This window comes from Phocoena phocoena, chromosome 9 (genome assembly GCF_963924675.1).
Source record: "Phocoena phocoena chromosome 9, mPhoPho1.1, whole genome shotgun sequence".
In the NCBI taxonomy this organism is placed as follows: Eukaryota; Metazoa; Chordata; class Mammalia; order Artiodactyla; family Phocoenidae; genus Phocoena; species Phocoena phocoena.
The window spans coordinates 40903845-40920352 of NC_089227.1; the positions used below are offsets into that span (position 1 = coordinate 40903845).

A 16508-nucleotide genomic window follows, 5' to 3' on the forward strand; every position below is an offset into this window, starting at 1 on the left:
AAAAAAACCACACAATTCTTAAGGGATTTGAACCAGCTTTCTTATTTTGATTATTCAGTTATTTTTAATAGTGCTGATTTTATAACTTTCAGTGCCTGATGTATTAAATATTTTATGTTCTGGTATATATATTTGAATGTTGAAATTCTGGTAAACTCAAGTAGTTCTGAATTACGTGGTGTTTGTCAAATTTATTAACTACTTGGCATACAATTTTTCTTAAATAGCTTTATAGGTGTTTACTGAATATTTACTGAATATTATAGAAATAATTGTTTATTCATTTATAATCTACATGATACTATAGATGTATAGAAATTCATTTGCCAATAAAAATCCCACCTGTGAGAAGTTTTATAGATAGGAAAATAATTGTTTAATAAATGATAATGAAATTGGCAATCTGTTTGAAAGGAATCAGATTGTGGATGAATTAAATCATAAATTATTTTAACTGTAGGCTGTATTTAAACTATAATTAAAGAGGATATTAAACTTGTTAACTTAAATGATTTATAAGACATGATTGTGTTAACACTTGTTACTGAAATCAATACATTTTGGTATAAAGTAATGAGTTAAATAACTACTCCATTTTCTTTAGAAGCACTTGAGTTTTTATAAGGTTTAGAAATTTCACAAGTATTCATCCACTCTTCAAACTCCTTTAATTAAATTTCTCTTCAATCACCATGATTTAAAGTAAAACACCTTTTGCAGTGGGTAAAAAATGATGCCCTTAATTTAACCAACCATGTGACAGACTTGATGTGAAACCAGGTAAGTAACAGTGAAAGCTGCTATTAGTGACAAATATAAAACACATTGAATAGTTTCACAGGAATTTTCATCTGTTTAATGTATAGTGATGTTAGGATCATTGGGAGTATTTGAAGGGAGATTTGGGTAATAAAGGGTAGATGGTAGTTCATCCATGTTGGTTCCTGAAATTGGCTGTAAAATGCATCATGAAATAAATTTCTCCCATTTGCTATTTTGTCCCTAGGTATCTTTGATATTGTGCGTGAGAATACCAGGCTGAAATAGTGGGACTTAAGTACTTAAATAGGTGATTCAGAATCAGATATTAAGTATAGGAGCTTGGAGCATCTGTAAATATTTTAAATATTGTGGCTAATATATCATAATATATTTAATGCATGATTGAAACTGGGTTGTCTTCTAGTAACAGTTCAAGAATCCAGACTTGGATTTGGTTCTTTTAAAATTACATTGTCATTGACTTGTAATAAATGTTGTTGATTTATCACAAAACAGTGTTCTTGCTAGCATAAATCATTATCACCATGATAGTACTTTCAATCACACACACTAGAGATTTGATATTCTTATGTGTTGGGAGGATGTTGCTCTCTTGATATAAACAAAACTAGGCCATTAATGGTGAAAAATGTGGTTTCTGGAGCCGGACTGACTGCATGCAAATCTTGGCTTCACCATTTCCTAGCCATGTGATTTTTGAATATATTAGCTATCCTCCCTGAGGTTGTTTGTAAAGTGACATATTTATACATCTTCAATGCCTTGCTGCGAGGGTTGAATGACTTAGTATATATAAAGAACTTAGAATATTGCCTAGCACATTTGAATTACCCACAAAAATTAGCTACCAGCTAGTTTTCCCCCCTGCCCTTTTTGTCCTGCTGTAGTGCTTTTCAAATTTTTTTTTGCTAAATTCTCATCTCCTGCTTTCTCTTGCTAGATTCATATCTGTTGGGTTTATGGAAGGAACTAACTTCTGTAAGACTAAATTATGTGTGTATGTGGTTATGTAAAATATGCAAAGGTGTGTGTGTATATGAGTGTCAGATAAGTAATATTTTGATGGACAATATATCAGAAGGATTTATAGGGTTTCTCTTTACTCTAAAGAGCCGTATTCTTGTTAGAGGCAATTGTGTGGACTGCTCTACATATGTACTTAAACACAGTGTTAACAAACTTTGTTCAGGGACCGACACAGGACATGCACACCTATCATTGTGTATATTAGATCACTTGTTCCGAAAATTCTTGGAAGATTCCTTTAATGACGACAAAGCTGTGAGCCATAAGATGATAGGCAAAGAATTTTTTCCCCAAAGGGTACCAAGAATTCAATGTGGGAAGCTTCGAGTTTGGTGGTTAAGATTGACTGAAGGTTGCTTTTGCTACTTAATAGCTGTGTAATCTTACACATGTTACTTAACCAGAACTCCCTCTTCAAGATGGCTTGAATTTTACATTTCTCATAATTCATATAAATGCTTTAGTGTAATTTGGACAATGTTGCTTATAGTTAAAATGATTAAAACAGGAGCTGGCAAAGAGTAAACAGTGGAATATAAGATTGTGATTCTACATCTAACTCTACCATTTGTCTCAAATGTTTGCTTTTGTTTTACAAAGGGAACTAAGGAAAAAAAAACCCCACAATTATTTCCTCCTAGATTAACAGTTCTCTAAGAGCATCTCTAGTAGTGGACCAGTACAGCATCTTTATATATGAACAAGAGTTTTTTTTTTTTTTCAATGAAAGTAGCATTTGCAAAACAGCTTGTGTTCACTTTAATTTGGAAACATTAAAAATTAATGTCAAGGTGTAAAATTAGGTTGTATCCCACACTTGAAATATTTTTTGATAACTTAAGCAAAAACCTCAATGTCACATGGTCTATCCATTCCTTAAGTGTCTATTTACTTCTCAGTTGTTTTTACAGAATAATCTTCTTAATCAGCTCAACAATAATGAGAAACTGCCTTGGTCTTCAATTTTGCTTCAATTGTGGAAACAGCCTTGGAAGTATCAATTCTAGATATACCTAACCACATCTTGTCTTGCCACAATCTAAACAAAAAGAACAGACCCTATAACAAGAATAAATTTCTTATTATAGGATAAAACAATTTATGACTTCCCCAGTGGCAGTTTGAAAAAATGTTGAGACTTTGGAAGATCTGTTAATCTGGGAAAAATAAAAGGACATGCTTATATCAAAAATATGTGCCCTTAAAGTTAATGTCAGCAAATGAGCCCCCAGATCAAACCCCAACCCAGAAAGCTTTGTTTTTTCAATAAAAGGTTGACAAAATAGAAAAGTTTTATTCTCCAAATATGCAGGTCCACATTTTATTAGTTTTTCAGAACATTTGATACTAGACCCATGTAAAATGAAAGGAAATGTGTCAGCTAAAAATGAAGAACTCTGAATGTGCAATTATTAAAGCTTTCATCCTCGTGATGGGACAGCTGCAGGGTTAGAGGCTCACACTAAGTCACTCAATGCTTACAGAATACCCAGTGTGTGCCGAGTTCTGAATAGTGCAGCAACATCTATGGGATATATTGAATAATCACAAGTCTCCTTTTAGGTATAAATTATTTTACATTGCCCAAGGATCTTTTCAAACAAGTAGAGGATATTATAAAATCAAGCATTTACTTGAAATTGGCTTTACTATTTGAAAACAAAATTTATTTGTGAGCTCTGCTTACAACTGTACACAATGATTGTAATGAAACTCCTTTCAGTTAAAAAAACCAAATGTTAGGGACTCCCCTGGTGGCGCGGTGGTTGAGAGTCCGCCTGCCAATGCAGGGGAGGCGGGTTCGTGTCCCGGTCCGGGAGGATCCCACGTGCCGCGGAGTGGCCGGGCCCGTGGGCCATGGCCGCTGGGCCTGCGCGTCCGGAGCCTGTGCTCCGCAGTGGGAGAGGCCCGCGTATCGCAAAAAAAAAAAAAAAAAAAACCAAATGTTAAAGGCTTTATACAATATTCTCTCTTAGAAATACAAAATGTTTTAGAAACACTATAAGGCATCTTGCTGGAGCAGTGATATTTAAAGATGGTTATAACAACTGCAGATATCTAGGGATATCTGGGAGCTATAAAGAGAGTTAAGTTATTGTATGTACATTTTAAACCGCATTCTGCCAAGAAGGATAAAAGCTTAAGAGAGCAGTGTTTTGGTTTTTTTTCCTCTTTTTTCAAAGGTGTGTGCTTGTAGGAAATGGAGAAAATCAATAAAAATTTATACTCATCAAAGACATGCCCAACATTGCCTTTTTTTCCTTCTCCTTTTCTGCGTTTGTATTGGACTGTAGAAAGACAAGGGAGTAGGAATGAGAATGGAATAATCTTCTGGCGGCTGGGAGTTGTACAGACGAGAGAACAAGGAGAGAAAAGCCTTCTGTCATTCAGGACAGAGCAAAATATGAAACTCAGATTCTGAGATTAAGTAGAGGTGAGAATGGTGTACAAGGTATTTATCTTTTAAAGAAAAAATTTCTCTATAAAATTATATAATTTAAAAGTTAAAAAGATCCTGTGCTTAAAACTATGGAAAACACAGAAATAAGTTAACTATTTCAAGGGCAGACCAACATTAATTTTACTTCTTTGAACAGATCCTTACATGTTGCTAATTTGAAACACTTTTGCAATAGCATTCTAAGCTAATGATTAGGGAGTAAGTAGTAAACTCTCAATTTATTATATATTTGTCCCCTGTAATTTTGTATCCCTTGCTTCCTAATAAAATACCATTCCTGTTAGGCCCCATTGCTCTTAAAAAACCGCCAGTGTTCATTTTTGTCTTTTTACCGTTAAATCTATTGGGGACATTCTCTACGCTTTTCTGGGTATTTAATTTTTTATGTATCTCTATTACCTATGTATTACAAATATGGTGTTTTTTGCTTTTTAAATGATTGAGCACACAAGTCTCCTTTTTTTCCTTTTTTCAATTTCATTGTGATATAATTGACAAAATTGTAAAGATTGCACATTATGATATATGTTGAGAGGATTCCTCCCTGTCTAGTTAATTACCACATCCATTGCCTCACATTTTTATCTTTCTGTGTGTGAGAACATTTAAGTTCTCCTTTCTTAGCAAATTTCAGTTATACAGTAGTGTTATACAATAGTGTTATCAACTGTAGTCACCATGTTATATATTAGATCCTCGTATCTTGTTCATCTTATAGCTGAAAGTTTGTGCCCTTTTACCAACATTTCCTTATTTCTCCCAGCCCCTGGCAACCACTTTTCTACTGTTCTATGAGTTTGATTTTTTATTTAGATTGCAAATATGTGATGCCACGTAGTATTTGCCTTTCTGCTTCTGACTTGTTTCACTTAACATAATGCCTCAGGGTCCATCCGTGTTGTTGCACAGTGCAAGAGTTGCTTTCTTCTAATGGCTGCATAATATTCCATTCTGTATATACACATCTTATCTCTTCATCTGTTGATGGACACTTAGGTTGTTACCATATTTTTCTGGCCATTTAAAACATTGCTAAAGGGAAGGGTTAAGTTCTGCCTCTTTGATTTTGTCCTTTAAGTATTTTCTGCTGCAGCCCTCACCCCTTTCACTAATTAAATTGTGAATAATTAAGTTAAATAATTAAATGATTATTAACTATGAATAGCTCTTTTTTGATTTAGAATTATAAAAGAACTCTAACCTGAATGCAGTTCTCTCAGGCATGGATGCTATATTCCACTTCTCCTATGTCTTTCAGTGCCAACAATAGTGACAGACACAACATTGGAAATAGAAATGAGGGCTGATCACTAAGATTATATTAAAATACTACATTGTAGTTACAAAAATACTAATTGTTTTGTTAATTAAATATAATCGTACTCTAGACTAAAAGGAGGGGTGAAACCAGTGGAAGATGCTTGGTATATTCTTTTGTCATATTTCTTATAGATTTATGAATAGGGCAAGTGTTCACAGGTATGGGGGCAGTTATGGGAATCTTATCAAAACATAATTGTTGGGATTGACATATATATACTAATATGTATAAAATAGCTAATTAATAACCTGTATAAAAAATAAAATAAAATTCAAAAATTCAAAAAAATAATTGTATCAGAAAAAGCCCACTATACATACATTAAAAGTATCAAAATGTCATAGTAGGTAGTTGAGGGCAGTGGACATAGTAGGACAGTATCTTAAAAAATGAAAGAAACTTATGGAGGTATTTTTCTCTTATTTACAATAGTTTAGGGTATTATGGTTTTCCAAACAAAATGATAGGATGGTATGACCTGATCCTTTTACTTGATGTTTGTAATCCTACAGCCAGTCAGTACAAGGATCTCTTTTAAAAACATCTGATACCAGGCACTACCCATTTCCCCAAACATCTTTTATTAATGCTTTGATACTCAAGTTAATCTCTTCTGAAACTTGGATTTTTGTCTTCAGTTTTTAATTTGTTAAACTCTGGTATATCACCATTTGTCTATGGCTTTCCAATTGTATTTTCCAACATCACTTTATAAATAATTTGTTACTTTTAAAATTTTACTCTGTAAATAATTTAATATTATTTGCATAGTATTTTCAGCATTCCAGGCGACAGTCAGTAGGGACTGAACATTAAAGAGGTTGAGCAACGAATATGGAAAACTAGTATTAAATGGGGAGATTTCAGTGATAATGGGCTTTACAGGTCACCAATTCACTTACGAATATTTTTGGGTAGTTATGTTTTTCTATCCTATCCAAATTCAGGTATTTGGAAAACGAACGTTAGGGTAATGGGAGACACTTATAAGTATTTGCAGCTAGAGGTATATAGAAAGTATCCTTAAGGACAAATTGTGACTTGACTAAGGATCAAGAGTGATGCTCATGGAAGCTTCCTAACCACTAGTCTCAGAATTCTCTGCAGTTGGCAAGGTCGACAATAATGTCTCTGAAAGCGTTCGTCTGTGAGTGCATACCAACCATGTTTCAAATAATTTCACCCAGTCTGACACCTTCAAATACTATTCATTTCCTTTTCCTTCCCCCATTCTCTTACCGCTCCTCCTCTTTCGTGGTTGGTGCTATCTTTTAAAACAGTTTCTGCCTGCTTTCTTTTTGAGATACCTTTATTTTTATTTCGAGAAACTTTATTTTTTGAGCAGCTTATGCTCATTGAAAAATTGAGTAAAATGTACAGAGACTTCCATATATCCCCCCTCCCCACGCCCTGCAGTTTTCCCTGTGAACATCTTGCACTGGTATAGTACATTTGTTAAAATTGACAAATGAATGTTGATAAATTAACTGTATCCCATGGTTTATATTAGGGTTCACTCAGTTGTACCTTTTATGTGTTTGACAATGTATGATCATATATTGGCAATTAGAGTATTGTGCAGAGTAGTTTCATTGCCCTAAAAATCTTGTGTGCTCTATTCCTCCCTCCCTATCGACTAATCCCTGGAAACCACTAATCTTTTTACTGTCTCCATACTTTTTTCTGTTGTAGAATGTCATATTGTTGGAATTATACAATATATAGCCTTTTTCAGGTTGGCTTACTTAGCAGTTCTCTTGTTGTATTTCCATTCTGACCTGTCACTCTTTCTTTTGCTGAGGTCTTTACACCTCTTCCAGTGGTCTTCATGAAAGGAACTTAAATGATCCCATATGTGCTCTTTCATTTATGTGGCCTGCATCTGGTCTATGGAAAATCCTGATAAATTCATTTTCTTGAAAACTGAGTACCAGCTGACTAGTGAGAATGACCTCTCCATTGTGCCTTTCATCAAAAAAAAAAGGTAGCCAGGTGTTTGACCTTAATCTGGAAAATGCAAAGCTGATAAGCACTCATTCAGTGGATCTCCTTCCCTTCCTACAGCTCTTCTTTATTAACTTGGAGTTGGGAGAAGGGGCTTCCCAGCCCTCCATTCTTCAAAATGATTGTACTTTAAACCTTCATCAGTGTGACTGAGGGGTTTAAGAATCATTGCACTGATTCGTGGTCCCCATAATAAATCCTTATCTAGAATCTAACTTTGGAAGCTCAGTTTAACATTTTGTAGCAGGAGCAACTCAGAACATATTTTTTCTTCAAATATTCAGAGATTTAACAGGAATCCCTCTACTTTTTCTTTTTTGTGCCAAAATGTCACTTAAGGAGTGACTTTCCCAGACCCCTCAATGTCGTATTTCCTGTTTTCATCTGGACACCATCTAATTGACAGTTCTAAAATATGTGACAAGTAAATAAAGCAAAACTACCAGATCACCAGGTACTAAAGCAGAAGACACACGTTTGTGACATATATACATCAAATGCAAATAATATACACTTAACAATTTAGCTATGAGACGAATGGATCTTGGGATTCTTAAATAAAAAAAGGTAGGGAACTAGGAGTTCTTTGACTCCAAGAAAGTGCTCCTCTATGAAATAACCTTAAGAAATTAGTTTATAAATTATTACATATACATAAACAATTTTTTAGATTTCTATACTGTTTTCTTTAGATTGCTAAGTATGAGAACATGACCTACTTTTCTCCAACTTGTGCTTCATAATGGGTATTTGCTCTATTTTATACACAACTATTTTCTCCTAGAGTTACTCTTCTACAGAAAGCACTTCCAAAATTGACTCATTAAAAACAGTTCTGCGAATCTTAATCAAAGATTCATAGTTTGTATTCATGTAGTTCACAACTTTGTGAATTGCCAATTTTTGTTGAATTATTTACATAAAAATGAATACATTTTAACTGTTCATTAATTGGCAGTGTCTAATAATATCTTCTATTTGCTACTTGCCTTGCGGACATTAAGAAAATGGTTCTGAAATTCAGTTGGCATTTTGGGAGGCTGGCCTAGATAATCCTATTTCTGGAGAATCACTGATATATGCCAGAACATACTTTAAAAATCTCTTCTTAAAGTTACATCACTGTTTTCCTTAATCCTTAATTCAGTCCATGGACTCTATTTTTGTTTTAAATTGTTTGCCTTCTAACAGCTGATAATCTGGAAAAACTTAGGCTAACACCAGCCAACAGAAGAAAAACTCAGTAAACATGGTGTGACATAGCAGATAAGAGCATAGAACTATAAAGCCAAACTGAGGGATATGAATCCTTTTTTGTCATCTCCTGAGTTACATTGAGTAGGTCTCTTAAACTGTCTGTGACTTAGTTTTCTTTTGTATAAAAAACGAGTAATAGCACATATCTTGTAGGGTAAAAATGAAGATTAAATGAGTTAATACATGTAAAGAGCTTCTCAGTGCCTGGGACATGAAAAGCACTCAGTAAATGTATGTGTTTTTGTATTTGTAAAATAGTTAGAAATCCTATTTGTCTAGCAGTACCAGGAATCATAGCATGTTCATTTTTTTTCCACATAAAGAATAAATGAAAGTTAATCAATTGAACTTGTGTGATTACCGTTTGCACCAACCTGGCTTGAGGAACTATTGGCTTATGAAACTAAAAATAATCAAATCAAATCAAACATAGGACACGAGAATTTAAATTGACAAGGTCTTTTATTTTAAGAGGCATTGGCCGTGGTTCAAACCATGTGGAACAGTGTTCAGAAATGTCCTTTGTTCATCAGGATGTTTAATCCTATACCGTAGGGAAAAAAAAAAAACAATAGTTCTCAGGAAGCATATATACTATTCTGAAAAGAACTTATTCGCAAAAGAAATAGTGTCAGCTTCCTGATGGGCTTCTGGAGTTTGGTTCCCTCACTTGCCTCTCTAGAGGGGCCTCTGTTTGAACCCCAAACACTAATGAGGTTCTGTGTAGTGCCAGAATCTATGGCTAAAAGCTCGTGCCCTTGACCTTTTGCTAGCTTAAATTACCTTCTTTGATTTCGGAGCAAATTATTCTGAAGGCTTACTCACATTCCAGCATCCTATTTACTTTCCTTTTACATGTTTACCTTTTTCCTGGTTTGTTCTTATAAATCTAGAGGTGCAAACCACAGGGAGTGTGGGTGCACACTGAGTGTCGCAGTGAGGGAGAAGGTGAAATGTTTTCCTAGTTCTCTGCAACCAGCCCCTGCAGACCTCCAGCCAATACCCACACTATACAGAAAGCTTTGAGGATAAAAATTCGAAGTGATATCCAGAAATTGTTTAAAAAATGTCTCAAGCGACTGAGTTGATAGTTACTTTTCCTATATTAATGTAACTTTAAAATGGCAAATGGCTTCTCCTCATAGGTATCTTTTTCTAATGTTGTATATTTCATAAGTTATAACGTATATGGTCAATAATGTTACACATTTAAAAAATAAGTGACACTCAAATTCCAATAGTGACCATAGTTCTACATGGATCAGTACTAAATCTCTCAGACAAATTAGTCTTTACATTGACCAAAACAAAGTCATTATATGCATATTAGGTGCCACAACATAAATTGAATTAAGAGGTGAGTGAAGAACATACAGCTTTTTATTTATTTATTTATTTTTTTGCGGTACGCGGGCCTCTCACTGTTGTGGCCTCTCCCGTTGTGGAGCACAGGCTCTGGACGCGCAGGCTCAGCGGCCATGGCTCATGGGCCCAGCCGCTCCGCGGCATGTGGGATCTTCCTGGACTGGGGCACAAACCTGTGTACCCTGCATTGGCAGGCGGACTCTCAACCACTGTGCCACCAGGGAAGCCCCATACAGCTTTTTATACTACTTGATATGTGATACTTTCAGCCTTAATTCTCTACCACATTTTTACTGTTATCAAATTATTCCAGTGGCAAAACCATCAGCCGTCTGCTCATTAAGTGAAATAAAACAGGTAAAATGTCCTGTACATTGTGTGGTGCATAAAGGGGTTCATTAAATATTATATTCTTACCTCCTTCAATTTTTATCCTTCAAAATGGGATATTAAGAATTTAATCAACTCCTTGATGTATATATAAGACTAGTGAGGGACTTCTCTGGTGGTGCAGTGGTTGGGAATCCGCCTGTCAATGTAGGGGACACGGGTTCGAGCCCTGGTCTGGGAAGATCCCCCATGCCCTGGAGCAACTAAGCCTGTGCCCACAACTACTGAGCCTGCGCTCTAGAGCCTGCGAGCCATAACTACTGAGCCCGAGTGCCACAATTACTGAAGCCCGCATGCCTAGAGCCCACGTTCCACAACAGAGAAGCCAGTGAAATGAGAAGCCTGTGCACTGCAACGAAGAGTAGCCCCTGCTCGCCGCAACTAGAGAAACCCTGCACAGAGCAACGAAGACCCAACGCAGCCAAAATTAAATAAATAAAAAGACTAGCAAATTTGGTGATGGAATCAGGGACTAAAAGCTGCCTTATGATGTAGCTGGTTTATTCACTGAGTGGGGAGTTGGAGATTACAAATTCAAGAAGTACTAAATGTTCTGTAAGCATATGATTTTAAAAAAGAGGTCCCTCCCTCTTCTGCCCATATAATTCTGGGGGGTATGAGTATGGGAAGTATCCTTTACCAAATTTCCAAGTTTACCTTAGACTTCGTCACAAAAGGAGATCTCATTTTATTCTTCAGGAGGTCCAATACTGTTGGAAAAGATGTTCCAGGGTTAGTTGGGAATGTAGACAGCCAAGTTTGGACAGGGCAGTACCAAGAATATTACACATCTGTAGTTTTCGAACTTGAATCCCTTACTTCTTGTCTCTGTCCCTGCTTTGTAATTCTTAGAAAAACTCCCTTCCTAGCTGAAATGGTCAGAAATTGCCCTTTAATGACTTAGTCATTGCTTCATGGCCTAAAAGCTATTATACTCCTATATAAAAGGACTCATAATTATATATGAGTTAATTACTTTAACTTTGCAAACTTTAATATAGGGGATCCAAGAGTTAAGAATTCTTGTTTGCTAATATTTGAATTTTATGGGTTCCCCTTCTAGAAAGCTTAATCATTTTTTTGACTAGAATTTTGTTAAAATTAATCATCTTCAATATAGGTAGAACTAGTTACTCTATTAGTGTGAATGGATGGAGTAGAATGAATAAAGGTAAACTCCCACCTGGAAGCTTTCCTAACTAGAAGCCAAGCCTCTTCTGGGCATACCTGCTTGTCTGGGATTTTGCACGAGGATTCTAGTTAGTCATATTGCTCTTTTGTTTTGTCCCCACCCACCTCAGTTTTCCCCTCTCTACCACTGCCAGTGCGATTATGGTCATATCATTACCCTATTTTAGAATTCTAGCACCAACTGGGTATTTGAGTCATTAAGGAATTCTTACTTTTTTTTTCCAGTTTGCTATTGTGGTCATATTACAAAAAAGGAGTTCTTATTTTGTATTTATGATAGAAATGCAATATAAGTTAATTTTCTTAAGAATGATATGTGATTTTTATTTGCGCTTTATCTTCTAGAATTAGGTGTTTTTTTAAAAATAGGCATTATTACTATATGAAAATCCTTCAATGGCATCTCATTTTTATGTTTATAATATTTCTTAACTTTTTAACAGTGTTAAAAGCCCTACCTACTTTTCAGTCAGATTGTTTTGCATTTACTCACAGTCCTGTATTCCAGATATATCAAGGTATTTGCTGTTGAGTTTTTTGATTCAAGACCCATTTTAGTCCTGTGTATTTGTACTGTTCTAAGTTGAATACCTTCTTCCTTCCTCAGTGTTGCTAACTCCTGTTCTTCCTTAGTAACCAGTGCATATATATATTATTGAAATTTGACTGTATCATACCTCATGGTACATATTCTGGCCCTCCCTACCTCTTTTTTAGACAGTGAGCTACTTGAGAGCAGATATTGTTTCCTATATGGAGTGGCATATAGTAGGTACTTAAGTGCTGTTAAATGAATGAATACATTTGTAGCCCCAAATCATTTTCTCTTAGCCAGTGGACCACCTTTACCATGTTTAACTCTTGGAAGAAAAATGTTTCTAACTAAGAACAAAATATGTATACTTGGAACTGAGGCAGATCATGGGGTTGAGACTTAGATTTCCTCCTTTCCTCTTCCTCCTTTATTGCCCAAATCTTCCTCCACACTTCCCCTAAAAAATTCAAAACTGGAGGTTGGGACAAATGACATGAATGCATTCATAGATGCTCTGTTAAAAACCAAAACCAAAAACCTCAATGCCTCTCCATATTTTTAGCATTAATGACCTTCCGTCTGTCATTTCTTTTTTTTGTTGTTGTTTTTTTGTTTTCAAATTTCATCTTTTTAATCAACTTGGTGAAAGACATCCTAAACGCTACGTGAAACACAACAGAATATTTGTTTCTTCCAGTATTAAGAAAAAAATGACAGATATTTTTAAGAAACTTCTATATAGTCAAGGCAGAGATCTGGAGTAAAAAACACCTCTAAGTAATCATGTTCTTCATTTCTTATAGTTACAGTTAGAAATTGCTTCCTAATCACGATTAAACATTGTGTACAGGTGTTTAAAATGTTCCTAGATGCACATTACTTAAAAAAATCAGTATGGGCAAACATTTTTTGCTAGAACCAACATTCCTGAGAGCCCCAACTAAAAAACTGGTAAAAAATATCCAGACTCCACAAACGTCTCAGAATTTGTCTTTAAATGGGAGAAAAAAAAAAAAAAAAAAAACACATGGAACTTTATGAAAGGTCTTTAACAAGCTACCTTGGGAGCTCTACTCAAAAAAATAAGTTGATGTAACTAAAACAGATGTTTCAGTGCAGCTCCAAAAATCTTTATAAATATAGCCATTTGGAGGGATGGTGCTGGATCAGAAGAAGTTTTATTCCTTGTGTATCTACATTAGGTGTACATGCCTCATCTCAGTTGTCATAATTATCCCTGTAATTTCCTCCTGAGTAGCGGTCATAACCACCCTGGCTTCTGCCGCCATAGTCTCTGGACCTTCCATATCCATATCCATATCCTCCAGGTCGGCTGTCATACCTGCCACTTCCATAGCCCTGGTCCCCACCACCTCTAGAGTAGCTGTGACCACGCCCATAGGCCCCAAAGGCACCCCCTCTTGTTCCTTGGGCCAACTTGCCCGCGTGGTCTCCACCGATCTGACGACCGTCCAGAGACTCTCCATTCATGGCTCTCATGACATCTGAGGCATGCTCTGGATTGGTGAAGGTGATGAAGCCGAAGCCCCGGGATCGCTGAGTCTCCCAGTCCTTGACAACAACCACCTCAGAAATAGGTCTGAAGCTGCTGAAGTGGTCTTCCACAGCCTGCTCATCAGTGTTGAAGTTGAGCCCTCCCACAAAGAGCTTCCCTTCTTCAGAGGACATGGTGGTAAATTCAAGTCCTGGAAATTAAAAGGCCGAAGAGACAGCTACTGCCAAGAAGCTGAGAGACTGGGCTGTCATTTCTTTTTGTAGGCTAGACTAGAGTATAATTCACACAGATTTCCCTATTCACAGGAATATCTGGAATGCATTTTTAGATGAAGTTAATATCACAAATTGTGGCTATTAGTTTTGATATTATCAAAGAAATATTAAAAAGAACTTGTCTATCTTTAATGCAGATTATAATCTTACAGCAGAAGAGTAAAATAGTGTCTCACAAGGGAGCTCTTCATGCACTGCTGCATTGGAAGTTTATTTGAAGAAGTGGAAGAATTTGATCACTCTTTGGAAATCAATTCAGCTATTTCTCATGACTAAGTTTCCCTTATACTTAGAAAGAAAGCCTTTATTGTTTTCCCTCAAAACAGTGCTGTTTGTCTACTATTTTATCTAAGGAACATTTTGTCAACCAAAAAATAATTCCTCATACAAGTGCAGATTCATTAGTGTAATTTAAATTAATTCTTGTCAAATATAGTGAGTTTGAAAAATGAAAACGTGTGGCTATAGAATAATGAAAAGGCATTTTTCTCAGGTTGTTTTTCTGCCACACTTAGGAAGTGGGGAAGAGGGAAGGAGAAAGTGAGAATGAGAGGGGGAATGGGAGGAGGAGGTGGGGAGGGGGAAAAGTACTCCATTCAGTTGTAACTATTCAGAAGGTAAAAAGGTAAACGTGCATTTCTTTTTTTTAATAATTGAAATTTCCTCTGTCTTGATATGCCTTTTGAAAAATTATCAAACATTGTAGAAGTAACTTTCATTTTTATTTTTTTAAATTGTTTTCGATGAAGTAGAAAAGAATAGCTTTATTGCTTTGCTAGGGAAAGGGGGCCACAGTGGGCTAATGCCCTCAAAACCATGTGTCCCAACTTGGAGAGGCAGTAAGAAGTTTTATAGCAATGGTTCAAAAAGGGCGTAATCAGCTTGTGGACATTCTTCTGACTGGTTGGTGGTGAAGTAAGTGGGAGTACGCATCATCAACCTCTTGGTTCCAACTGGTCTGGGAACTACATGCTTGTGGGCAGCATACCGTTATCTTCTCCCACCTGGTGGGAGTTTCAGTATCTGGTGTCTGGACTTACTGAGGCTCAGGTTCTTTGTGTCTCAGCACAGAAGGTATTCATCGGGAGGCAGAATGATAGGCAACAAGTGGATTTATTTAGAGAGAAACACACTCCACAGACGGAGTATGGACCATCTCAAAAGGCAAGAGAGGCTAGAAGTAATTTTTAAAGTATTGGATGCTTATGGCTCTTAATACCTTGCCTTTGCAGAGGCATAAGTAATAATTTACTCAGTAACAAGCAATAACATCAAAAAAGGAGTTTCATTTACTTAGAGCCTGGATAGTATACACGCTGAAAGCCTTTAAAATTTTTTTTACTTTTTCTTTACTTTATTAAAGCATTATGAAATTTTGAATATATATCAGCTCTGTGCCAATCTCAAATTTGTTTACTTAGTCGTTCTTATTTTTTCCCTTGTTAAACATGCGTTTCTGAGGTCTAAATATTGGCATCTGATGGGAAGTCTGATATGGTAATGATAGCTTCATTAAATCACTGTGATAACATAATGCCTGGGATTCACTTTCAATGGCTTCAAGATGTCTCATGTTCTTGTAGCTGTCTGAATTTCTATATAGTTTATTTTCCTTCATAATGCCAAAAGAAGACACACAGCCTGTAGTAGTAAGCTACTTGAATGATCTAAGTTGTTTGAACAAGCAAGGAGACATTTTTCTTTTGCTGATTCATTTCACGTTCTGTTGAGTTGGGCACTTATATTTTTCTATCAATAGTATAATTTTTTAGAAAATTAACATGAATAATGTGCAGCGATGGAAAACTTTTCCCTGCTAGGTTCTTTGGCTGGTCTAATAAATTAAATTGATATAAGACAGACTAACAGAAGAAACAAATTTAATTATGTACATATGGGAACCCCACAAAGACATGACACTTAAAGGCAGTCAGCCAGTTGAGATTTACATGCTATCCTGAGCTAAGGGTAGAGATATGGGTCTGGGGCTTCAAAGGGGAGAGGGGTGATTCACAGGAGGATGAGAATAGCAGATGTTTGGTAATCAGATATTTGCCCTGCTATGTAGAGGAGTCTTTCAGGTAAAGTTACCTCTGGTAATCACTCGCTCCTGGATTCAGCCCCCTATCCAAATTCTTTTAGGCAGTTAAGAGGGAGGCAAAAAGCTCTTCCTGAGTCTGCTGGTCTTGACTGCCTTCAGCCCCAAATAATTCACCTGCTAAAGTGGTGCATTTTAGGGTGGCATATTCTGCTCCCTTCACATATCTGCTTCTAAAAGCATGGAATCTAAGAATAAATTATTCCGAATTAGACATGTATTAGTGTTAATGAAAACTGAATTTGAGTTACATTTCCCATAATTTCTATTTTTCAAACAAAAGCCA

At 36.0% G+C, this 16508-nt stretch overlaps 1 pseudogene; it reads right to left on the minus strand.

Moving 5' to 3' along the window:
• Positions 1-13551: 13551 nt before the first annotated feature.
• LOC136128315 (RNA-binding protein 3 pseudogene) lies at positions 13552-14022 on the minus strand (annotated as a pseudogene).
• Between the last annotated feature and the right edge of the window lie 2486 nt (positions 14023-16508).